This window comes from Amblyomma maculatum, chromosome 1 (assembly GCF_055883805.1).
Source record: "Amblyomma maculatum isolate TAMU_Amacu chromosome 1, ASM5588380v1, whole genome shotgun sequence".
Taxonomy (NCBI): domain Eukaryota; kingdom Metazoa; phylum Arthropoda; class Arachnida; order Ixodida; family Ixodidae; genus Amblyomma; species Amblyomma maculatum.
In genome coordinates, this window is record NC_139344.1 from 96,129,899 (window position 1) to 96,155,319 (window position 25,421).

The following is a 25,421-nucleotide window of genomic DNA, read 5'->3' on the forward strand; positions in this document are numbered from 1 at the left end:
AATAAAATAAATAAATAAAATTCAAGAAACAACGTACGCAGTGCGAGCGCATGTTAAGGCTCGATTTAAAGTAGCGCCTGGCGCATGCGCACTACGAGGCACGCTATTTATTTTAGCGCACGCTATACTTCACGTATGTCTGCGTGCGCCATCTAAAACTAATTTTACTGATTCTAAGGTTCTTGGGTCAGTATTAATTTGTATAAATGAGCGTCTATTGACAGAGTGCAACGTTTTCCCCCTCTTCGCATACCGACTCACCTATTATTTTCACAAGTGTGTTACTAAAGTGTTTACGTCATGCTGCGTTACAAGTTGATTGCTGACACGATCGACGTAGGCCGAACTCGATTGCCGTCGCCATCCGCCACTACATGCTTGCTCCACCACCACTAGTAATGAACGGGCTCACATGAATCGCATTTTTCAGTTATTTTCGGTGAAGTTCACAAGAAAAAAAAAAACGATCGCGTGTATAGTAGGATACAACTTTAGAAACAAAACCGCATTTGCTAACTATGGGTGTATGTATTACTCCTTCGAACAGTAAACAAAGTAGTCGGTAAGAAGTTGATAACTACCTTAGTCGCGTCAGAATACTAGCAGTTTTATCTACGCGCACTTGGGTGCCAATAACGATTCAGACGTAGACACCACTTTTTGCCTGCTCTGAGCCTGATCCTGTATTTTTGTTGCCGCAGGTCGAGGACAGATCAGGCAATTGACGAGCTGTGGATTCCTGCGTTGCCCATCCTGTCCATGGCTGCGTTCGGTGCAAGGCCTGTTCAAGCGGTTTTTTTTTTTTTTTTTTTTTTTTTTTTTTTTTTTTTTTTTTTTTACAAGATATGGCAAAACAAGATGGCGAGAACGAGCCGATAATGGAGGCCTTCCACTGCTGTTGCTTCTCTGACCTTCTGACTCAAACGGCTTAGTACAGAAACCAATTAAATAATACGAGTGGTGCTGAAGGAAAGTGAAATAAAGAATTAGCTTTCCGGCGCAAAACTACAGGCTGCATTTGCTCACCAGTACTGGCCAGAAAGCATGACTGCTTAATATATGTTGAGCCTACGCAGCCGCTCTTTCGATAATAAAGGTAGGTGGTCCGCTGGCCTCTTGGCCGTGTCGTCTCATTTCCCTTGGCACTAGCACCAGCTTTGCGCGCGCTGAACCCACAAATGCACGTATAGCATTCTCTCTCTCTCTCTCTCTCTCTTAAAGGCATTTTCTCTTAAATGGAAGCTAAAACAGTTTTTTCGAGAATTTCACGAGATGCACGAATTTGGATGAGTATGAAGCTTGTAAATAAATCTCACCAAGAGGTTTTGCGCTACTTATTAACGATATCACAAAATCGACTACTAGACTGGCGACGATCTTAGGCTTCTCCTCCAAGCACGACAGCAATGCCGAAAAACTAGATGATGCCGTCATTATCAGTGACGTTACAGATTTCACCTGCTTTCGCCCAATGCCTTCTGTCGGTCGCCCGATGCCGCCAAACAATGCCTTAAGGCATATTACCTTCGCTGGCATTGGTTTTCGTCCTTAGCGAAAATGCTTATGCGCTGGAAAGGCATCGCCTCTACAGGTGACATTACAATCGGTATTCCTTCTGGCCACCGCGTGCCGCGGAGAAGCCTGAACGTCTAAATAGCCGAAATAGTAGTTGTATTCAGCAATTAAGGCACCGATTTAAGATGCTAACGTAAATTGACTAGACATGATTTACCATTAGTCTTCGCATATTCGACTCCTTTAATTAAATTAATTTCCAAAACTACTGCAGTTAGCCTTTAGCGCGCCGGGCACACGCAGATGTGAAAGCATCTGTTCTCTAAACTGTCGTGAGCAGGTGCAGAAATGTCCCTCTGCCATGCACTCCCACCGTGCTCAGAGGTGTACGCAGCGGTTCAGCGTAAAATTTGGCAACACGCGCAAACTCGAGCCGCAAGTCATGATAAAGCGAGTTTGACGCGCAGAGTTTGGACAGCTCGTGTTCCTGCCGAGAGGTAAACGCAAAGACAGAGAAAAAACGCAACCCGTACGCCATACTTATGAATGCTATAAGCAGAGGGCAACAGTAGAGCGTTATTGACAATTCCATATACGGCGTCTGCTTCTGCTCAAGGCAGTCAGGGGCGATGGCGTGCATGCGCAGTGGCACTGCGCCTGCATATCGTACACCGCAGTACGCCGTTCTATAAAGGCCGAGCTGCTGTAACGCCAGACTGAATGATGAATGTGTGTTACTGCTCATTAAAAATTTTCTGCACATGTGCGCAGCACTCATATGCGATGAAGCGCATGCGACATGCTCTTTAGCGCGTGCGCGAAGAGAAATAGTGGGCGATTAAAGTACGCGAATGAGTTTGCGGGGAGTGAACGTCGGCAGGGCACATTCCTGGTGTGAAAAGATTATCTGCTAAGAACGGATGAGGCATTGTGCTTGGAAATGTTGCGGCCATTTATATACGCAGAATATCTCGGCCGAAAGCATACCACGGACATGCAAGAATAGTAACAGTATAACACCAATCTACGAGATGGGTGATGTGAAATGCCTGAAAAACTGTATGAAACGACTCGCCCTCTCTCTATACTGTCTACAAAACGTTCGCTAAAGTAATACGTTGATAGAGAAATGTTACTCTTCGAATAGTGCACAATACAATCGCTTTGCAGGACAGGACTATTCCTCCGCGGATCACATTCATGTATTAAACAGGTGACTGAGGAAATTAAAGAATATAATGGATCCAAGGATACGGTCCTTATAGATTACGAAAAATGATTTGACTGGGGGTAACCGTTCGCAGTTATTGCCCAGCCATAGTGGGGAAAAAGGGCACGTAAATGTTCTGAAAGATATCTGCGTGACAGCACGGTGGTCACAGCCCTCTAAAGGACGAAGGAGTAATTATTGCTTGAAAAAAAAAAAAAAAAAAACACGAATACAGACAGCAAGAGACTGATGGCTGCATTGTCTCTCTGCATGCCTACGAGAAGTACTCAGAGTTGGTTTGGGGTGAATGAAATACAAGAATTAATGGAAGGCATTGCAAGTTCGGATTTGCTGATGACATTTTTCGGCTATGAAACTCACGAGATGAGTTAGAGCAAACGGTTGAGGTCTCCAAGTTGCAAAGCACAGCGGCGTGGTTGAAATTTAATACTAACGTAACCAACGATCAACTGTTTGGGGACATAAAAACAGCTTATGAGACGGGGCAACGAAACAGTGTGGGAATATATTACTTAATGCAAAGAGGGCGCAGCACACCGCGGTGGCAGTGCCACCAAAAACGACGTTCGCGTTCACTCCTGCATGCACTTGCGTGCAGATGCCCAAAGTCAGTTCAGTGCGTCCCCGCTGGCGCGCAATGGCAGTCGTACGTTGTTTTTCTAAGCGTCAACAGCAACGGGGCTTTCGCGCTGTCAACAAGGGTGAAGTAGCCAAGCTATGCAGAAGCAAGCACGTTTCCGACGCGTCAGTAAAGAACGCCAACTTGTGCTGCAGCGTTCTGAATGGATGACTGGGCGCCTACCGCAAACGAATGTAAATGCCAAAGTGCAAACGTTATAGTTGAGACTTTAAAAATATTAGGACGAGTGAACTCAACGCAAGCAGAAGTATTCGGCATAGGTTGCAGAAAATTACAAGCGTTACGAGTGGGAATGCGGAATCATTGCGAGCACTGTCACCCCACCTTGCGGATTCGGCCGACGCTACCTGCTCGCGTACCTCGCCCTCAGTCGACCAGATGGTGCATGGTATGGCGTATTTTCCTAGGTTAAATAAAAGATCAGCGCAAATAGAACTTAATGAAGACGACGATGTTCAATGCACAGCGCGAGAGTGTGTTGTAGTTTTAAACAAGGCGTGACTGGCTGCGGCGATAGTATATGCTTTTTTTTTTAACTGTTTACAGATAGTTAATTAAAAAAACCTTGCGAGAGATACGCCAGGGAGGTCCGTGCATGTGGATTATACAGCAGGCGGACATTGTGTACGTAATATACGCCAGTGATGAAATGATTAGTGATGAAAATTTGCCGATTACCTATTTACTTTTGAGCTCAAGGACCAGCACTATAGTAAGAACTTTAAGGAGGTCAACATGGAAGCTGAGTCTAGTTGCTATTTTCTTTTTATTGGCAATGAATTTCGAAATATTTAATGTAAAAAATAAGCGTTTTTTTTTTTTTTTTAGCTGGTAAAGCTGGCTTCTTGCAATACACATTTTTAAAGTAAATTCGCGGGGGCGCAGTAATCTTCCGTAAATTACGTTAACTGCTTCAGCCGCCTAAATAGACAAACGGCTTTCGTATTTGCTGCATTAGAAATGCAAGCAACGCCATTTAAGAATGTGTATTGCGGGAAGCCAACTTTTCAATTTTTCGAGCTAAAAATGCGTATATTTCACGTTAAATATCTCCAGGTGCACTGCCGATGAAGAAAATTTAAAAACGACACTCAAATTTTATGTTGACGGCTTTCAATTTTTAGTATAATGTTGTCCCTTACTGTTAAATGTACCTAAGTTGATTAGCTATTTCTAGTTAATTAATCATTTATTCACAGAGGTCTTTCACGTCCATCACATTCGCTTTGATGCATAATTCACCTGCCATGCCGCACCGACGTATCTCTCGTAGGGTTTAAAATAATGGTCTGTAAACAGTTGAAGAAACACACAATAGTGCTCTAGTGCATGGCTCGGCGAAGCTGACCTGTTAGTTTATGCACGGGCTCAAAACTCAGTGTCAATTTTTTTTTAAGGCGAAAGCCTTTATTGCCTCATCGTTGTCGTCAGCAAATGTGTTCCGCCTTTTGCGGCGGCTCTGATTGGTCGAGACAGGATGACGTCATGGAGGTCTCGACCAATCACCGAACACCACCTCAGTATTCGCCAATGCGTGCCTTATATGGCCATATGCCAATCAATGATGAATTACTAATTAATGACTAATTAATAGCTAATTGCGCATTACTGATTAATAGTTACTGATTAGTGACATATGCGTAATTAATTACTAATTAATTCCCCACACCCGGTAAACTCAACCATACAACAGTAAACGTGGAACAACTGCGAAGATACAAGGAGCGTGATCTCGTCGCTGATAAGCAGAACTCACTGAATAAATGCACTCGCAGAATGTGAAAGAGTAGTCGCTCGCTTTACTCGTAGCAGCATTCATCGCTACAAGCGCAACAGTCGCGTAGCAGAATGCAGCACTCAGGCTTTCGCCTGTCATCACTTTAGTCGCCAAAGTGTCCTCGAATTTTTCTTTTTTGAAGTGTTAATTAGTTCGTGCAGACACGCTGTGCTGACATTCTCGGTCCGCAATGCCTGTACACGCCCCTCGCGAGACAATAAATGCTTTCGCATTAGTATTATCTTAAATATTGGTCACTCAGGCAGAGTGAAATGTGTGCAAACGCAAAAGAAGGCGTTGTACTTATAAGAGATAAGACGTGCCCGCTGAACAAGTCGCAGTAAAGCAGTCGCAAACAGGAACTGTCGCTAACAGTGGGTGCAAAAATAGCGTTTTTAAATGCAGCTCTTTGTTCTCTGGCCATGCATGCGATCTTGCGGTGACGTATACGTATGTCTGAATAGCTGGTTACGTATAAGGTATTTACTAAGGTAATCGCTAATAGAATCAGGACAACCTTAGACTGCAATCAAGCAAATGATCAAGCAGGGTTTCGGAAACGGTACTCTACTATCGATCATATCCATACCATCAATCAGGTGATAGAAAAATGCTCGGAATACACCCAGCCCTTATACATAGCATTCATTGATTACGAAATAGCCATTGACTCAGTTGAAACATCGGCGGTGATGCAGGCATTGCGAAATCAGGGGGTAGACGAGCCGTACGTGAAAGTGCTGGAAGATATATATAGTGGCTGCACAGCAACCATAGTTCTGCATAAAGAAAGTAACAAAATTCCCATAAAGAAAGGTGTTAGGCAAGGAGACAATCTCACCAGTACTATTCACAGCTTACTTAGAGAAAGTATTCAGAGACTTGGAATGGGAGCAGTTAGGGATAAGGGTAGATGGAGAATACCTCAGTAATCTGCGATTTGCTGATGACATTGCCTTGCTAAGCAACTCAAGGGATGAACTGCAAATAATGATTGGTGACCTAGACAGGAAAAGTAGAAAGGTAGGCTTGAAAATCAATATGCAGAAGACTAAGGTAATGTGCAACAGCCTCGGGAAGGAACAGCAGTTTACATTAGGTAGCGAAGTACTGGAAGTAGTAGGCGAATATGTCTACTTAGGACAAGTAGTAACCGCAGATCCGGACAATGAAAAGGAAATAACAAGAAGAATAAGATCGGGATGGAGAGCATTTAGCAAGCACTCACAGATTATGACTAGCAGCTCACCGGTATCGCTCAAGAGGAAAGTATACAACAGTTGCACCTTGCCTGTACTCACCTATGGGGCTGAAACGTGGAGGCTAACCAAGAGAGTTCTACTTAAGTTGAGGACAACCCAGAGGGCTATGGAACGAAAAATGGTAGGGGTAACATTAAGAGATAGGAAGCGTGCTGTCGTGACGCTGGGGCTAAGTCGACCCGGCCTTCACTTGGTAGCGTGCAGAGACTCCGGGTTCATGAAGGATTGAATCTTCGATGTTGGTAAAATATATACAAGCAGGTTTAATGGCACTTTGAGAAAACTTATTTACAAGATTATTTACAAGAAAAAGAAGGGTACACCAGCAAAATGACAAGCGTTAAGAGTTCATAGCGAGAAGCGACTGGATGAGCCGTTTACCCAGGGCTCAGAGCGACATTTCGTGCTCTGCAGCGTCCTTAAAACCCCCTATGTCCAGCCCCTCTCTGAAGATGCTGACCAACCGAATCCAGGACACGCCCCTCAGATATCGGCATCCAATCGAACACATCACTGCACTGATGGTCTGAAGCACTGACTGGCCCGGCATTGTTTCGTTGGGCCTGGTCACTTGTTGGCGGGAGAAGCTTGGGAACGGCGAGGAGGTACATTTCTATTCTTCAGCCAAGAATCGATAGGCTGGTTCCGGCAAGTGGATTTACTTCTCAGAAACCCAAGTGCACGTGCGCGCCGCATACGCTCCCAGCATTGTCCGTTTTCGACAATTGCAAATCTTTCCTGCATTCCCGGGAAATCATTTAATGGCCGTATGCGTCATGCTCCTTTCTTGTCCTGCACGTCAGCGGACGTGTCACTCTGTCGTCTCCTTTGGACAGTAGGCATTCCTCACTGGACGATAAGGCTTCTCGACGGGAAGGGTGAACAATTGAACCAAAGCACTTCCGGCTATTTCCCGCAGGGGGACATTTCTTTGTGTTTTTCTAGACGTTCTCTTGACAGGGTCAATTTGGCATTTGCAGGGTGTCCACAAAGCAAAACAGGCTTACAAAACAGGATTCCTGGAAACAGGCTCACTTAGAGCCATTGTACCAACACCACATATCCACAGCACTTATCCATGCCCACAGGCGAACAATAGAGCGCGCAAGTGCGGATGATGCACGGTCCTAACAGTGCAGAGTGGGTCAGAGAAATAACTCAAGTTACCGACATTCTAGTGGAAATTAAGAAGAAATGGGCAGGACATGTAGTGCGAAGAGAGGATAACCGATGGTCGCTTAGGGTAACAAACTGGATTCCCAGGGAAGGAAAGCGTAGCAGGGGGCGGCAGAAAGTTAGGTGGGCGGATGAGGTTAAAAAGTTCGCAGGGGTCAAGTGATGCAGCTAGCACAGAACCGGGCTAAGTGGAGCAATATGGGAGAGGCCTTCGCCCTGCAGTGGGTATAGTCAGGCTGATGATGATGATGATGATGATGATGATGATGATGATGATGATGATGATGATGATGATGATGAAATAGCTGGTTTGTAACAGCGACTTGGAAATGTCTGGTTTATTGACACCTGCTGTGAATGGAATAAGCTACTATTATGGCGTATTATTCCAAAGATTCGGTGTCCATTCACACGTAGCATGACGTTTAACGAGGGCTGTTGCTCACGTATACCTCGCATATCAAGCCCATTTCGAGCATTTCACAATCGCGCAGTGGTGTCTCCTTGAAGCCGTGAATCGAGGAGTTGCTAAGGTCATCTGTTACGTTTCTATTACGTTCTGTTACGTACCACCTTTCACTTGTGTGCAATGCAAATTTAAAATATGATTGCCGGTAGCTCCGGTTATACAAACAGTATCAGAAAGGGCTGAACAAGAGTTGAGAGGGAGCCTCAGTTTGCAAGCCTATAGCCAACGTTTCGACAAAGGGAGTTGTCTTCGTCTGGGCCAGACGAAGACCACTCACCTTGTCGAAACCTTGGCTCGACTTGGAAACTGAGGCTCCCTCTCAAGCTTTGTTCAGTTCTCTTTCATATTCCACTTCTAAAAACCACATTGAAAATTCTCGCTGCAAGGTGTTCGCGAAGCGAAGTTCTTTACCATTCAAGAAATACCGGAACTGCAATGAATTGTGAAGCAATTAAGTTGGAATCGGCGAAAGTGTATTGTGGTGCAGCAGGAAGCAAGAGACTCTTCCAGATGAAGGCGCAAAACTTTATATGTACATGACGTATTTGCAACTGCGAGAACGGTATCACAGATCGCTGTCGGCCTAACCGATTGCGCAGAATTCAGGCCAGGGACTCCGCGTCCCAACACAACTGCTTGGCGTTCCTTACGCCAGAGAGACACTAAACCAGCGTTTACTAGAACGCCTTGACCTAATCGGGTCTCCCTCCTTATGCTTTTTTCGTGGCTTTTTAAATTTAAAATCTTTGGGGGCGGTTAGTCTATGAGGCCCATCCCGGGCTTCAAAAAATCCCAGTCACACTTTTTATATTGCCTCTGGAGTTGGGCACAGCCTGGAATCCAGAACAATAAAACAAACAAGCAAACAAACAAAGATAAGTCTAACTCTCTCTTCCTCCTTCCCTGCACGTGCTCCCCTCGCCGCTCCTACTGTACCTTGAGGATGCCAACCCAATTACTACGCGATTATATCCGCCGCCTTCAGCTTTAGGGGGGGGGGGGGGGGGGGGAATAGGGGAGGGGGGGGGGGGGTGAGACAGTCGCCATAGATTACAGAACTTGGCTTCCGGACAATCACAATGAACCCGGACGCTCTGACGCCGATAGACTGTGGCAACGTGCACGGCGAGAAGTAAGCACCTCGAGGCAGTCAGTAGTCGCACTACCAAAGAGGAAATTCGTTTGCCTCCTCGGCGGCATCTCGGAATGTGTTCGACTGCGATAATTGAAACCCATGCGGAGATGGCGCAGAACAAAAGCGGCTGGTGGCGCAGGTTGGCGCCCGTTCCTGGACACATCCCTGAATTACTGCCCCGAAGTGCTAGCCGGACCTAACAATGTACAAAAGTACAGCGAACATAAAGCGCGGCGTCCTTACATTAGCCGAACCCCTGCAATATAGCCAGAAAAATGATTACTCGCATTACGAATGAACTTGTTCACTGTACGGCGGCTGATAATCATTATTGTTTCCATCGATAAACAACCCTTTCGCCCATTTCTCATGTAGCACCGCAACATTGCATCACAGTTACGCTTTTGTCTTGGTCGAAATACAATAGGATGTTCTTAATGCTCCGTTCTTCTATGCTCTCTGTAATATTAGGCTACATATAAATGTAGAAGTAACCTTTCTCTGGCATTAATTAAACGTTTAAACTACACATATGTAATACTCTCAAAAAATAGTAAAGCAACTCTGAACGAGCACGGAGATTCACCATTTGTGAAGGTACAGAAAGTAACGTCTTGCACGGAGCAGCGACACATAAGGTCCGCACAGCAGCGTAATATTCAACTCATACACTCACCTGCAAACGAATCCCATGGAGCGAGATATGTAGCTACTACTGAGAGGTGTCCCATGAGTGATAGTGGGAAACAGGCAACAAGTAAGGCTTATTATATTTGCAAATGCAATCTATTGCAGGCACGATCAAACAAATTCAGCATCAGTTGCAAATTGCTGCTAGCGGATAAAAATTGAAAAGCAGTGAAGAAAGGTACAGGATAAAATTCATGAAATGGATGCAAAGCTGATTGGCAGTTATGATTAAAAGTTAGTCAAATGAAACAATCATTTTTTGAAGTGTTAAATCAGAGTTTGTGATATAACATGTCGCATTCTTGTGAATGTTTAACATTATAATGACATTTAAAGGTCAACATTACAATAATGTTTACTCTGTTGAAGTAATATATTTGCTGCAACATATAAAGCTCCTGAAACTTAAATCCCACTCTTTAATAGTATTCGAGTGATCTTTGCTTGCTGCGAAATGGTATTGGGCCTAACATCACAATATTGCCACGTGAAACGGAGATGCCAGACGATTTTATTGGTTACGATCGATGTGTCCTGCAGGACACATCGATTTTTTGCAGCGTTTGCTTCATTACGCCCAGTAACACCGTGCATGGCAGACGCCGCCATTGCGCATGCGCTAACAATGGCAACCAGCTGCACCGTTCTTCAGGTGTTCAGCCCCTGCGCTCTCTACAGAGAGGAAGAAGGTAACGGCATCCCCAGCAGATGCGCGCGCTGGCGCGAAGAGAAGGGTAAGTTCATACGTTGCCCATGCGCGCGCCGCCGCGAACTGAGCGAGTGAAGCAGGAAAGCGTCTGCCGGCATCACATCATAAAAGTGGATTCTGCTTAGAACGCCGGTGAACTTTGATGCGTTCAACGGAGAGCTGGTTGTGTTCGATGCAGCGTTAGGCCGCCCACAGCTGCTCAACTTATAATAATTTACAAGAAAAATATGAAACTGTGACCTTGACCTGGTTAGATGTAGGTGTCACCATTCCGTGCTGTCTACTGAAAAGTATAAGGTGCTTTCCTTTTCCCAAAATTATAACATAAAGAAAACATATGAAAAACTTATTATTGAAAAGGCGGTGTTACAGGGTCACTGCAACACTCACAGCTTTCGCCCTATCACTATAGGTTCAAGTCATGCTTAAACCCCAATACTTTTTTAGTGCGTAGCGCTACTAGCCGCAATCACGGATTTCGCCGATGTCTGTCCAAAGCCGCCCCTCTCTCTCTCTCTCTCTCTTCGTCAACTTGAAGTGGAGAATTTTTTCACAGATGCCTTCCGACGTGATGAAAAAGCAGTGATAGGTATTTATTTCCAAGCGTTTGATTGGAGTACTCCTGTCCGGATCCCAGATTACGCGCCAATATTTTCTCCTGAATTGCTTGCAAATTGGTTTGACCCTTTAAACTGTTCCCTGTAGTATTACTCACGCAGTCATACTCTTTGACTGCCACTCAGTCTTAGCTGCATGAAAAGCTCGAAAAAACGTCTTTGCAATTCCTTATGTTTTTTTCCTTCCCTTTCATGCACGAGATGTGCTTGTTAAATCAGTTATGGTATAAAACATATGCAAATGCAAATATATGCGATACGCAAATTCAGTTCTCAATGGGTCTGTTACCAGTTTTGTACCTAACATTACATTGCTGGCTATGTTCCGTTTTGAAAGGTTCCAAATACTGCACTCCTTAACCATGAGCCGCACCTTGCCACTGCGGACTTATGGTATCTAAATTTTCCTTGGAATATCCGGTATTGCTGCTCCAGGGTATGTGAGGTATATATTGCGCTCCAGTGCTGAAGAATTCCTGGCCTCAATCTTGCTTCTGTCTTTCTGGATTCAAGCCTTCGAATCTTTCCGCATCATGTGATGAAGTGGAAACCATGTAGCATTGCATCCTCTTCTGCCGGAATTATGCTGCTCAGAGAAGAAATAACTTTGAAATTCCTCTTGCTTGCTTAGGCTTGCCGTTTCCAATCCATTCTTGGCCTCCTTTCCTTTGATGCAATCATGAAAGGGCTTGTCCTATAATTGATGTGTGGCTTACTCCATAGGTAGATAAATGAAAGGGAAATGGGTGTGCTCGTTATAATACACGAAGGAAAGAAGCTAACAGTCGGCGAGGCCAAGAAAAGCACTGGGGACTGTACTGTATCTTTTTATTTTTTTTTAATTTTTACTTCGATAACCACATAGATTAGTAACGTAATCTGTTTTAAGGGAAGGATAATTAAACACAAAGTAAAAGGATAAGCAACGTGCCGATGGTGGGAATCGAACCTACGACCTCCGGATATCGCGTCCGGTGCTCTTCCAACTGAGCTACATCTGCCGCTGTCCCCCCTGGTACTTTCTTGGGTATTAATGTTGTCTGTATACGAACCTTGAGAGTGGTAACCAGCGCCACCCTCAACTATAGCGGTGGACATGGAACGTCCTGTGTTACCGCCAGCGTCACATAGAACGTGATCAAGAGCGAGGGCGAAAGCTGTGCTAGAACCCTTTTACGCTACCTATGGCCTCAAGACTGCCAGAGCCGAGGCCCCCGTAAGCTACAAGCAGATCAATTAAGGGGAAATGAGGGTGCTCGTTATAATACATGAAGGAAAGAACTCAACAGTCGGCGAGGCCAAGGAAAACATTGGGGATTGTACTTTGTCTTTTTATTTCTTTTTTTCAATTTTACTTGGATACTCACATAGATTAGTAACGTAATCTGTTTAAGGGGAAAGATAATTAAACACAAAGTACAAGGGAAAACAACGTGCCGATGATGGGAACCGAACCCACGACCTCCGAATATCGCGTCCGGTGCTCTTCCAACTGAGCTACATCGGTCGCTGTCCCCCCTGCTACTTTCTTGGGTATTAATATCGTCTGTATACGAACCTTGATAGTGTTCACCAGCGCCACCCTCAACCATAGCGGTGGACGTGAAACGTCCTGTGTTACCGCCAGCGTCACGTAGAACGTGATCAAGAGCGAGGGCGAAAGCTGTGCTAGAACCCTTTTGCGCTACCTATGGCCTCAAGACTGCCAGAACGGAGACCCTCGTACGCTACAAGCAGATCAATTAATGGGAAATGAGGGTGGCGCTGGTGAACACTCTCATGGTTCGTATACAGACAACATTAATTCCCAAGAAAGCAGCTGGGGGGGACCGCGGCCGATGTAGCTCAGTTGGATGAGCACCGGACGCGATATTCGAAGGCCGTGGGTTCGGTTCCCACCATCTGCCCGTTGTTTTTCCTCTACTTTGTGTTTATTTATCTTTCCCCTAAAACAGATTACATTACTAACTTATGTGATTATTGAAGTAAAAATAAAAAAAAAATAAAAAGACAAAGTACAATCCCTGATGCTTTCCTTGGTTTCGCCGACTATTGGCTTCTTTCCTTACTCCATAGGTATAATATTGGGATAGTAAAATTTCTTTGCTAGCGCTTTACTTTGTTTTTCTTGCAGCTTTTTATTTGCATTTTTATTTTACTTTCATTCCTTGATTACTATCCCTGCCCCCTCAAAATTTTCCAATTTTTCATCAACACTGATTCCTAATTCATAACTGATATGTTAAGCAGCCTATATCCGGATCATGCATTAATTTCTTGCATATGCAGCGAAGGCTCGCCAGTACTCCGTTTGGGTTATCTATCATCTGTACATCGGCCATCTAAATCGACAGCATAAATTCTATTCTTACACGTGCACGGAACTCTGGCTATTCCTCCAGTGCCCAGGGAAAAGAAGATTTTGTTGCGCGCTCCACAGGGCGAGCCGCCACGCTCACCGCTGTGCGTGACGTGTGCATGCGCTGGCGGCCACAGCCGAGTGTTCTGGACCCGGAATCGAACGAACGCCCGTGGGAGCAGTTCCGATTTTTTTAGGGGACTTCTCTTCGCGCAAGTTGTGGGACACTCGAGAAGCGCGTCTGGGCCTGCTCATTTTCTGTTGATTGAGCTGCGCTGGTGACGTATCCTGAGGCGTTGTTGACTCGTACCATGTTTGGCGGCACCCAGTGAGCGTCGCCGTCGAGAGGTCCTGGCACCCTGTCAGCTGCTGTTGCCTTTGTAACGAGCAAGGTATTCGAAGCCATCCTCCTCCTCCGCCGGCTCAGACACCGCAGTCCGTACCATGCCAAAGCCTAGCTCGCGTCGAAAGACTAGACCGAAAACCTGTTGGTTCTGTCCGAACGACCACAGAGACGCTCCATCGGACAGTGGAAAGAAGAATGTCCCTTCCCCGGAGAAGCATCTTTAAGACACACCAGAAGGAGCATCGACAAGTGGAAGTGGTGGCGACATGGTGTTGTCACTGGACAGCGAACAGGGCAGCGATGGCGGCTGCGACCTCACAGACTGCGATGGGTCCTCGGAGCCTAAGCGCATGAGGCTGGACGAAGACGATCAGTACTTCGTCTGCGACTTCGACATCATGGCCGCCATCGACCACACCTTCAGCACCATCAACGTTGAAGAAGTTCTCAGGGAGGAGATGCTCAAGTTCCCCAGCCTCTGCAACTTAGATAAGCTCGAACGTGAGTTTGCCGAAGTCGACGCTACATTTGACGAAATTGAGCGTGACCTGAATAAGCTGAAAGAAATGAAAAGGCTGGAAAAAGATGCCGCTCTAAACATTCCAGAAATTCACTTCTTCGACGACTTCATCGGAGATGACTATGATGACCAGGATGAGTCAGATGAAGTTACCATTGGTGACAACTACACCCCTGTTACTCACTAGCTTCCTCCAGAGGGCCCGATTGTCCGTGAAGAAAACAACGCTGCCCAGAACATTCCAGGAATCCACTTCTTCGATGTCTTCGATGAAGATGGCCCCAGCTTCGAAATGCCGGATGCCGCCTCTCCAAGGAACACACCTCTCTTACTGTCAACTCATACGCCCAAGAATGCCAGCACTGGTGGGAAAGGACCTGGTGTCTTAGGTGAGGCCATTACTGTTGGCAGCTACATGCCTGTGCCCGACAACCTACCTCCGGAGGGCTCGATTGTTCACAAGGAGCTCGAGATCTAGCTCATCAAAAGTCCTGACGATACGCAGCTCTCCTTTCAACTAGGCTGTCATCGAGATTCAGGATTTTTCCAGGAGTTTGAATTCGAGCCAAAGATGTGGGTAGTAGAAGTTCAAAGTGGTATCCTAAGCGTGAACTGGCCTGTGTTGAGCAACCAGATATCATTCCCGTGGAGACAAGAGTAGTGGCCACATGCTTCAATAAACCCCTGACTTCTGGTATTGTACCGAAGTCTTGGAAATTGGGAAAAACTCTGCCGTTTATTAAGTCGTGCAATGAGCAACACCTCGACAACTACAGGCCTATCTCACTTACATTTTCATCGTGTAAAATCCTTGTGCATATCATCCACACACACATTTTACAATTTCTTGAATAAAATTGTCTTCTAATATTCAGTCTGGTTTCAGGAGCAGTTTTAGCCCATCTACCCAATTATACAAATTCGTGCATGGCATTGGTTTTAATCTTATTGTGGTCATCAAATTAACGCGCTTTTCATTAATATTTCCAAGCGCTTGACACTGATTCATACTAAAGTTGAAATTAAATCTTATATTGAAGATATTGAAGGATTCAACCATAGTGAATTTCATCTTTAATTTTCTCTCTGAGGGTTAACAGCTTGTTAACTGCAGTTCAGCCCAGTCTTTTGTCGCCCCAGTGACAGCTAGTGTGCCGCAATGCTCGGTCTTGGAACATTCATTATTTCCACCGTATATGAATTAATTACCTGCCTTATAACATGATCTGGAATATTCGACTCTGTGCTGATGATTGCGTTTCCTGCGGCATCATTCTCTCTTCAGAGGATCATTAACGCATTAGCAAATCATTTTGTAGCTTCTGCAAGCCGTGTGAGAGTTGACAGGTGAACAATAATTTCCACAAAAATGTTGTCATGTCTTTCGGCAATAGTTCCACCTCGTCAATTTTTTACTACTCGCTTTTTTATATATCCCTTCAAAGGGTATGCGAGTATAAGTGTCTAGGAATTTTTATTCCCGAATTATAATGGTTCACAAATATTGATTTCATTTGTAATCGTTCTCTAACAGATTAGGATATCTCAGACAAACATTAACCGAAAGTGAGAAGGAAACTAGGTTACTAATGCATAAATTCCTACTACGTCCGATTCTTGATTCTGGCTGTTTTGCGCAAAATCCTTACAAGCTAACATACATAAAGAAAATTGTGGCCATCCAAAGGAAAATAGTTTCAGATTTAATACATGTCGCGATTTCTGAGCCTCGTCTGCCCTCGATTAATTACAGTTAACTTAACTCGCCACCCACCATCAACTGAAATCGTTCAAATATTAGGACTGTGTTGTTCATTCGCACTCCCGACTCTCAAGTGTTCGCACTAATGTGTTTAAATAGTTTCTTTGCGCTTACCATTGAACATTACAATACATTGTCCTGTTCAGTGCTTTCGCTCCCAATAGCTAGATTTATGAATGCTTCAAGTAATTCGTAATATGTTCACTGTTCGCACGCCCCCAATTTGTGTTGTGTTTTGTATGTTTTCACCTTTCATATTTAAATTTTTTGCTGCTATCTCTGTATAGTTTTTATCGCATTGAAGATGCTTTGTATACGTATATGTCCACCCCTTCGATATGGGGCTGCAGTGTGCGCAAATTAAAAATAAAACAAACAGGTGGTTTCTCGAAGGACGTGTAGGAGGGCATGTTTTAGGACGTCAAAGACTGTTAGTAAACAACCTCGAAACGCAGCCGGGGAAAGTGACGCCACGGATTTGTATTCAGGCAGTGCTCGATACATTCATTGTATTTCCGTCCAGAAAGTGTAAAATTATTCCACCGCTATGCAACGGGCACCATATAGCAGTGCATGTTTTTAAAGAATATACATTGGCCTTCTCTTTGTTGCTTGCACTGCAAGTGTTTTTGTGGTGAAAAACATGTTGTGTTGCGTCATTATTTTCTGCGCTTCAGGCATCTCAATTTTCGAAAATAAATTTTATTTTCCCATCAACGACGTGTATTCAGCACTTAAGAAGGGCCGCCCTTTTCGTGCCGCTGCACGCAGGCAGCTTAACCTTTTCAGCCCTGGTGGCATTAGTTGACACCCCGACACAAATGTTCCTCTATAGCGCATTAGAAACAGAAAAGGAACAATTCGTAATTAGTGTGGTAGTTCCTTCAGGATCACCGTTTCTATCGGTACTACTACTGCGGAATTTATGCCAACTGACCATTTTGAGGAAGAAGAAGGTGCAGCAGGTAAGCCGTAACTAAAGAAGCAACAGTATAGAAAACTGCTAAATTGATATCTCATTCATTAGCCATTACTTCTTTTACACTATTTTGTCTTCCCCTCATCAACCTGATCCTGCCCCTTGAAAAGAATTCAATGCTAAACACGGTAAATAAATGTGTGCAGTACCGACATAAGGCTCATAAAGGCTTTAGGAACAGCCTTTCCCACTCGATGCGAGCACTCGTAATTTATGCTCCCTCGCATTCCTTATAAATATACTATAATAATTATTATAATAATATACTATAACAATTATTACAATTATACTTACTGTTTGTATAAGAACCCATCCCTTATGTATAATGCTCCTACGGGGTACTTTTAAGGTAATAAAGTGAACTGAACTGAACTATACTGCCGCAACTACCACCGGCTCCTCTTCCTCCCTGTATTTCGCCACAGTGCGACAACAAAACCCCACTAATGTGTGTTGTGCAACGTTTAATCATGCATCGTCTTTCCTTACCGAACATGCAGATTATTGGACAAGAATCGTGTTCGTCTGCCACATGGCCGTCAATATACAGCTGTCAACATCTAGGCTGTGAAACAACAGCAATTCGCTATCCTTGACAGCTACCCTTAATAAAACCTCTTAGACCAGCTCACGGCACTTCCTCCTCTTTTCTTTGGGACTATATAGCTGTGCAGACTGCGCTTATTCCGGGACCACCACAGAAGGCCGACACAATACTCACTGTGGCCCGCATCGTTCTCCGCACCGACATCCACTAAGACGTCCGACGTGTCAGCCATAGCCCAGTGATTTATAAAAGCATTCGCTGTTTGAATGCTCGCGTTTCTCAGTCGATACGTAATGAACAGGACTCACCTGAACTTCTCAGATCGTAGAGCCACGTACATTGTGCATGCGACTAGTCCGGCGACCCGCACTTCGACAAAAGATAAACTTCTGGATCACGGCATCATAATTTGAACTACTAAGAAAAACGGTCGGCGCCCTATCAACTGCTGAAGTTCCTCTGTGTGCGGTAACCTTTCACCGAAGTCTACGACTCCAAGGAAAAGGTTGCGCTCCAGAGGACCTGAGTCGGTGATGCCGTCACTCCGGCCGTCAGGTGGGGCCTGCTTCTCCACTTCGAGTGTTTGTGCCCCTATTATCAGAGCTGTAAGTTTACAGTTCTTATTGAAACCGACGAGAACCCGGCACCTTTCGCAGCATGCATGTGTCAGACAGTAATGCTTCATATGCACCTTAAACGCAGTGACCACGGCATCAGGCTCTTCTGGGCTTCAATAGATTGTAAATATTTCAGTTCATGCATTCTTTTTCTTTCTGTGTCTAAGTGACACTTGAAAATGCTCAGCTAGCAAAAAAGTGTAGTAGTCAGGCCAAATTTAAGAAAGCGCCATTCAGATGTAACGGAGTGGCTTCGTTCATTGCAATTCGATATGCGGGTAGAAAACTTCTTTTACACGTTACGCTGAAGAGAGCGTCAGAAAATGAAGGAAGATAGAAATACGTTCCTGGTGGTAGGATTTCTGTAGCGTGTGACGGTAACGGTAAATTTGTCGACGGCTCACGGACCTCTGCACTTCACACTTCGAACACATTAGCACCACACGTTTATTCTTTATGCGCACGCCAGTGCCCAATGTATCCCTGAGCTTTGTGCCGTCTGTATAGTATCTAAATGTTACGTGTTAGGGTTGTACGCAGGGGGCAGGAAGGCAGGCGGCCGTGTTTATTGTGGAGAGGGCCCTGCCTTCGTTGATCATGCTGATGCAAACGCCTAGGTGCCAAGCGAAATGGCTGCCGGTCGAGACGAGCGCTTGCTTGTTCTGGAGAGCTCGCTTCTCCTCCTCCTCCTTAAATGGTAGCCATTCTCTAGGTTATTCAAGTGGCAGCCGCTCTAGGGTTGCGCATTCCTCAGCTTTCGCCACAACTTCCTCCTTAAACATATAGCAACTCTCCGAGGTCTCCTCGTGGCAGCCACCCTCCTCAGCTTTCGCCACAACTTCCTCCTTAAACATATAGCAACTCTCCGAGGTCTCCTCGTGGCAGCCACCCTCCGGTTGTGCATTTCCCGTTCTAGTCACACCTTTGGGATTCTATCCTGTACGCCTGGGTTAATCTCTCATCACGTGGGTGTGGTTGCCATCCTCCTTAAGTGTGTGATTATACATACCTCGCAGAGTTCCGTGGTGTTATTGGAGACCCCCAGTAGTAAGAAGTCTTTCCGTAGGGGTACAGTGGGGTAGCCTCCAGTGCGTTTTATATAATATATATATATATATATATATACATATATATATATATATATATATATATATATATATATATATATATATATATATATATATATATATATATATATATATATATATATATATATATATATATATATATATATATATATATATATATATATGCCTTATGATTCCTTCTCTTTTGTTATTTTCTGCCAGCCCTATAGCTTGAGGTAGAGAATGGCACACACTATTCTGCTTATTACATTGTCACAAAAGCTTGAACAGCCCAAATCTTTCTTTTTGACCCCCCCCCCCCCCCCCGTTTTTTTTGTTTGGCTAATTGCCTTATCAGCCATGTTGTCATGTTAATTGTTCACTTAAGTTTATTTATTGTTTTTGTGTTCTTTGTATTGTCTTGAATTATGAGTCCCAGGATTCTGGTTACCAGTGTGCATTTAATTCTACCAGAATGTCTTCTAGGTGGTTGATATTTCGTTTTTCTTCTTCTTCCTAGGATCACCGGAAGTTCGCATTTGCTCGGTGAGCATTTTAGCCCTGCCCATTTCTCGTGTTCTTCACCAATGTGGATTGCCTGTTGGGGATTCTCTTCTATTTCCCCCCATTGCACGTGTGTGCCCATGTTGTGCCATAATCAGCATATAGCGTACGCTTTACCCCCTAACAGTCTTCAGTAATGGTGGAAAGTTCTTTACCGGCAGGCTGAAGAAGAAAGGGGGCAGCAGTGAGCCCTGTGAGCCTTGTAGCATGATAGTTTACTGATGTCTCCAAAGCTTATTTCTGCTGTTTTTTTTTTTTTGTTTTTTTTTGTTAGAAAATCCATAACATTATCGTAAATCCTCTTGCCAGGGGCAATCTCCTCCTGATTACTTAGTATGGTTTCATGCTTGACATTTTAAAAGACTTTCTGCAGATCGAGGCCCAGTATAGTTTTCGTACCCTTTTATTTGTTGGGTCTATGATGTCTGCTTTGAGTTTAATCATTACGTACTGTGTGGAATACTTGCTCCTGAAACCTAACATTGTTTCGGAAAACTCCTCCCTTTCCTCATGCAAGTAAGCACAAGCACGCAAGCACCATTCCTACCGTAGACACCATTAGAGTGCTAGGGCTGCGCATACAAGCAAATAGTAAAAACACTGAAACTATAAAGAGACTTGAAGCGAGTACCAGCCAGACGTGCCGGCTACTCATGCGCATCTCTAACAAGCATGCAGGGATGAAGGAGGCAAATCTTTTGAGATTGGCTCAGGCTTTTGTCATAAGCCGTGTGCTATACGTTGCCCCCTATCTCAAACTGACGAAAGCAGAAGACAAAATTGAAATCATAATCAGAAAAAGGATCAGAAGCGCACTAGGTCTTCCTCCGAACACTTCGACGCTAAAGCTTCCTAAGGCTGGGTGTCTAACACTCTGAATGAGCGCCTAGAAGCCGCCACCGCAGCCAAAGGACATGCATCCGGTATTTCACGAAGGTAGACGCAAAGATATAGGACTGTGGCCCTACAAGTCAGATTTGAAGGTAGATCCGATGTGCTCTACACTGACGCTGCCGAATATGATAGCAAGGCAGCACACAGAGCGGTAGTGGTTCGTGGGAGTGGTGACCTGGTCTCGTGCTGCACTATTGAAAACACAAGTACAACTGAGGCAGAAGAAGTTGTCATTGCTCTAGCAACAACAGAAAAGGGTACAAGAGTGATAGCGACTCTAAGTCAGCCGTTAGGAATTATGGGCAGAATCTCTGCTCCAGCCGGCAAAATTCTGAAAGAAACGCAAGTGCCAGCAGAGCAAATCACACTTGTCTGGTCCCCGGCTCATCAGGGCCTTGAGGCGAACGAGAAGGCGCACGCGACCGCCCGAGGGCTCATTTGCCGGACGATCGCCGTTGACACGCCGCCTTCACGCGAGGAACCCCACCCTTCTGGTGACGAACTAAGAAAATTCACTGAAATAATTTCTCATTACAAGTTCGGTCGTAAAACCTATCCAGCAGCGGATAAACAGCTCAGCAGAAAAGAAGAAATCATGTGGAGGAAATTGTAAACCTGGGTGTTTCCAAACCCTCAGTTGTACAGAAGATGAAATCTGAAAGTCTTTAATCATAGCTGTACTCACTGCAACAGCATTGCAGATCTAGTGCACATGGTCTGGACCTGCCCATTTTATAACGATCGGAATAGAAATGTAGAATCCTGGGAGACCTTATCACTCAAACACGAAACGGAAGAGCAACGCAAAGTCATCTGTCTCGCCCTGGCCGCCGCCGAATCCCAAGGGATTCCGGCTGACGGTTAAGAGAAAGAATGGGGGTGTAGGCTAAAGTCTTCTCCCTGTCATTCTTGACGGGTGCGAATAAAAGTTATTTCTCTCTTCTCTCTCTCTTTCCTCCGCATACCCTTGAATTCTGTTTAGTATTAAAGGCTCCGTTTCCCCAGGCTGTGTCTTCCCGAGGCTGTTGAACATTACCTTAGTCTTTTGCATATTGATTTTCAAGCTATCTGATATATATTTCTCAGCACTTTCATGTACGGCTCGTCAACCCCCTGATTTCGCAATGCCTGCATCACCGCCGAGCTTTCTACTGAGTCAAATGCTTTTTCGCAATCAATGAATGCTATGTAAAAGGGCTGATTCTATTCCGAGCAATTTTTTTTTTCACCTCGTTGATGGTATGGATATGATCGATAGTAGAGTACCGTTTCCGAAAACCTGCTTGATCCTTTGCTTGATTGCAGCCTAAGGTTGTCCTGATTCCAGTAGCGATTACCTTAGTAAATACCTTGTACGTAACAGACAGTAAGCTGATTGGTCTGTAATCTTTAAGGTCCTTAGAGTCCCCTTTCTTGTGAATGAGGATAATGTTTGCATTCTTCCATGGTTCCGATGCCGTCGATGACACCAGGCACTGCGTATACAGGGTGGCCAGTTTTTCTAGCACTATATCCCCTCCGTCCTTCAACAGCCTCGGGAAGGAATAGCAGTTTATGTTAGGTAGCGAAGCACTGGAAGTAGTAGACGAATATGTCTACTTAGGACAGGTAGTAACCGCAGATCCGGACCATGAAAAGGAAATAACAAGAAGAATAAGATTGGGATGGAGCGCATTTGGCAAGCACTCACAGATTATAACTAGCAGCTTACCGGCATCGCTTAAGAGGAAAGTATACAACAGTTGCATCTTACCTGTACTCACCTATGGGGCTGAAACGTGGAGGCTAACCAAGAGGGTTCTAGTTAAGTTGAGGACAACGCAGAGGGCTATGGAACGAAAAATGGTAGGGGTAACAATAAGAGATAGGAAGCGCGCAGATTAGGTCAGAGAAATAACTCAAGTTACTGACATTCTAGTGGAAATCAAGAAGAAGAAATGGGCATGGGAAGGATATATAGTGTGAAGAGAGGATAACCGATGGTCGCTTAGGGCAACAAACTGGATTCCAAGAGAAGGAAAGCGTAGCAGGGGGCGGCAGAAAGTTAGGTGGGCGGATGAGGTTAAGAAGTTCGCTGGATTCAAGTGGATGCAGCTAGCACATAACCGAGTTAATTGGAGAAATATGGGAGAGCCCTTGGCCCTGCAGTGGGTATAGTCAGGCTGATGATGATGATGATTCCCCAGACACGACGTTAGCGATATTGGCCCGAGGTTGTCTATTTCAAGTTTCTTCCCAGGTTTCGGAATGAAGATCACTTTAGCATGTTTCCACTCTGAAGGTATATTCTACCTTGTTTCCATGTCCCATTTTAGAAAGTCTGTGAATGCCGTGACTGATAGTGAATCCAGGTTCTTCAGCATTTTATTGGTGACCCCATTTGCCCCCGCCGCCGATCTGGTTCTTAGCTGACTCATTGCTCCCTATACATCCGCTATTGAGACGTCCCTATATCTAGCTCTGTGTTCTCTGGTCCTCGAAATGCTGTCGATGAACCCCTTTTGTCCGTGCTCTTCAGTTCCTCAATGAGATCTTAAGCCGTGCCCTGGTATTTGTGAACCAATCTTTTCAGCTGCCCTTGAGCTGCCGTCCAATAGTTTGTCCTGGATCTAACAAGTGGCGAAGAAGTTGCCACGTGTTTTTACACCTAAGCTTCCCATTCATTTCATCGCAAATATGTCCCCACTGAAGTTCGTGCATGTACATTTCTTCCCGTCGTTCAAGCATCGATATTCTCTTCTTTAGCCATCTATTGTGACTGCTTTTTCGACCTCTTCGTAAGGCTCTCGTGGGCTTGCTACATGTGGGCCAACCTCCAGTCTGTAATGCCGTCATTTCCCGTGATTGGGGTTTCTTTAGTGTGTGTGTTTGCATCACTTTTGAGTCTTTCAACTTATTGATTTAGATTCAAGATCTTACTTGGAGCGGTTCTGTCCCTGACTTTTCTAAGAGTATCCCAATCTGTCAGTTTTGTTTCGCGCAGCCTTCTCTTTCAGCGGCCTTGTGTGTATTTCAACCTCTTTGATATAGTAATCGCTACACAAGGTGTGTCTTGTGTTTGACCACGTTTCGCACTCTAGGTATCCGCCTAGCTTCAAGTCTGAGGACGTGTCCACACAGATTCTGTTGTCTATCCTTGTGGGCCTTGTGGGTTGTTTAGTATTTTAGTCTTAAGTGCTGAATTTCCGTCCATAGGTTTTTTTTTTTTTTTTTTTTTGGGGGGGGGGGACTAAATTGGGAGCGGCCATCCTATATCCCCAATCCGGATGTGGGGCATTAGTGTCCAGTGATTCTAGCCCTTTTCTCCGAGCTAGTCTTATTGATTTCCGTAAAAAGTCCGCTAGCCCTGTCTCTCGGTTTTTGGGTGATTTGTACGTGTTCAGAATAAAGAGACTGTGGTCTCCATTTGTGTTTGGGATTAGTTGAACCATTACGTAGTCTTCACTCGTGTTTCCGAGTTAATGTTGTATTGCTGACGAATTTCTCTGTACAAGTGTGACCGTGAACGACTTGAGTTGATGATCCCCTTGTATTTCTGGTGGGTTGTGCGGCGTAGCTGGTTACTTTTACCGTGCTGCTTGCCTCTTGTAGCATGACTACATCCGGTTTGTTCTCACTTCTTTGAATGTGTGCCTGCAGGTTCTCTCTCAGAGTGGAAGCCTCTGTAGTTCCAAAGCCAGATTCTAATTTGTTGGAGAGGGGCCATGATGTCCTAGGGCTGCTGCTACGGTTGCACCTGAGGGAACGTGTTGCCGGCAACCGGGGAAATCCATGTTAGTTAATCATTCCATCATTTGCTGGAAGCAAGTAATTGTTTGTTCTCAGACCGTGACGAATTTCGCCGTCAGATTATCTACCTGTTCGGTTAGTTTGTTAACTCTAGCTAAAACAGCATTTATTTTAGCACCCTGAGCTTCTACCCGCTTCATGAGCACGTTCATGTCCAACCTTCTGTAATTTCTGGTCGATGCTTCCTCGTTCGAACTTTCTGCCACCTTTTTGGCCTTGCTATCTTCTGTATTTTCCTCCCTGGGTAGAAATATTTTCGCGGGAGCTCGGGTACGTGTCCGTCTTCATTGCGTTTTCGTCATGTACCCTTTCGTTTGTGTTGCATTGAGGCGTCTGACTAGTGCTTTGTGAATGCTGGAAAGATTATGTGTCGAGAACCCTCTGCATTTTTGTGCTACCGTTAAGTTTTCTCATCTCTGCCAGTTCCTTACACGGTGTCAAGCTCTCTGTCTTTCTTAGCGAGCTGCTCTATCAGTTCCTTTTCTCAAGCTGTTCCCCAAAGGAAGGTCTTACCTGACGAGCTCACCTTTCTGCCTGTGTCTCCGCTCTTGCTGGAACTTCTTCCTTTCCCTTTCTTAGGACCTGGGCCGACGCCTCCGTCTCCTGTCCCCGACAGAGGTTAGAAAGAGTTCAACCTGCTCCCCCCCCCCCCTCCCCCCAGTAGCCGTTATGGTTGTCGCTGTGGTCGCTGAGCCTCAATCGTGGCTGGTGCCCAGAGTCATGTTGTCCTGGGTCGTTCTTGAGTTTGTGGGATCG

At 45.0% G+C, this 25,421-nt stretch overlaps 1 pseudogene; it reads left to right on the plus strand.

Annotated features, from left to right (window-relative positions):
• Positions 1-14,192: 14,192 nt before the first annotated feature.
• On the plus strand, positions 14,193-21,741 carry LOC146203243 (uncharacterized; annotated as a pseudogene).
• Positions 21,742-25,421: the final 3,680 nt, after the last annotated feature.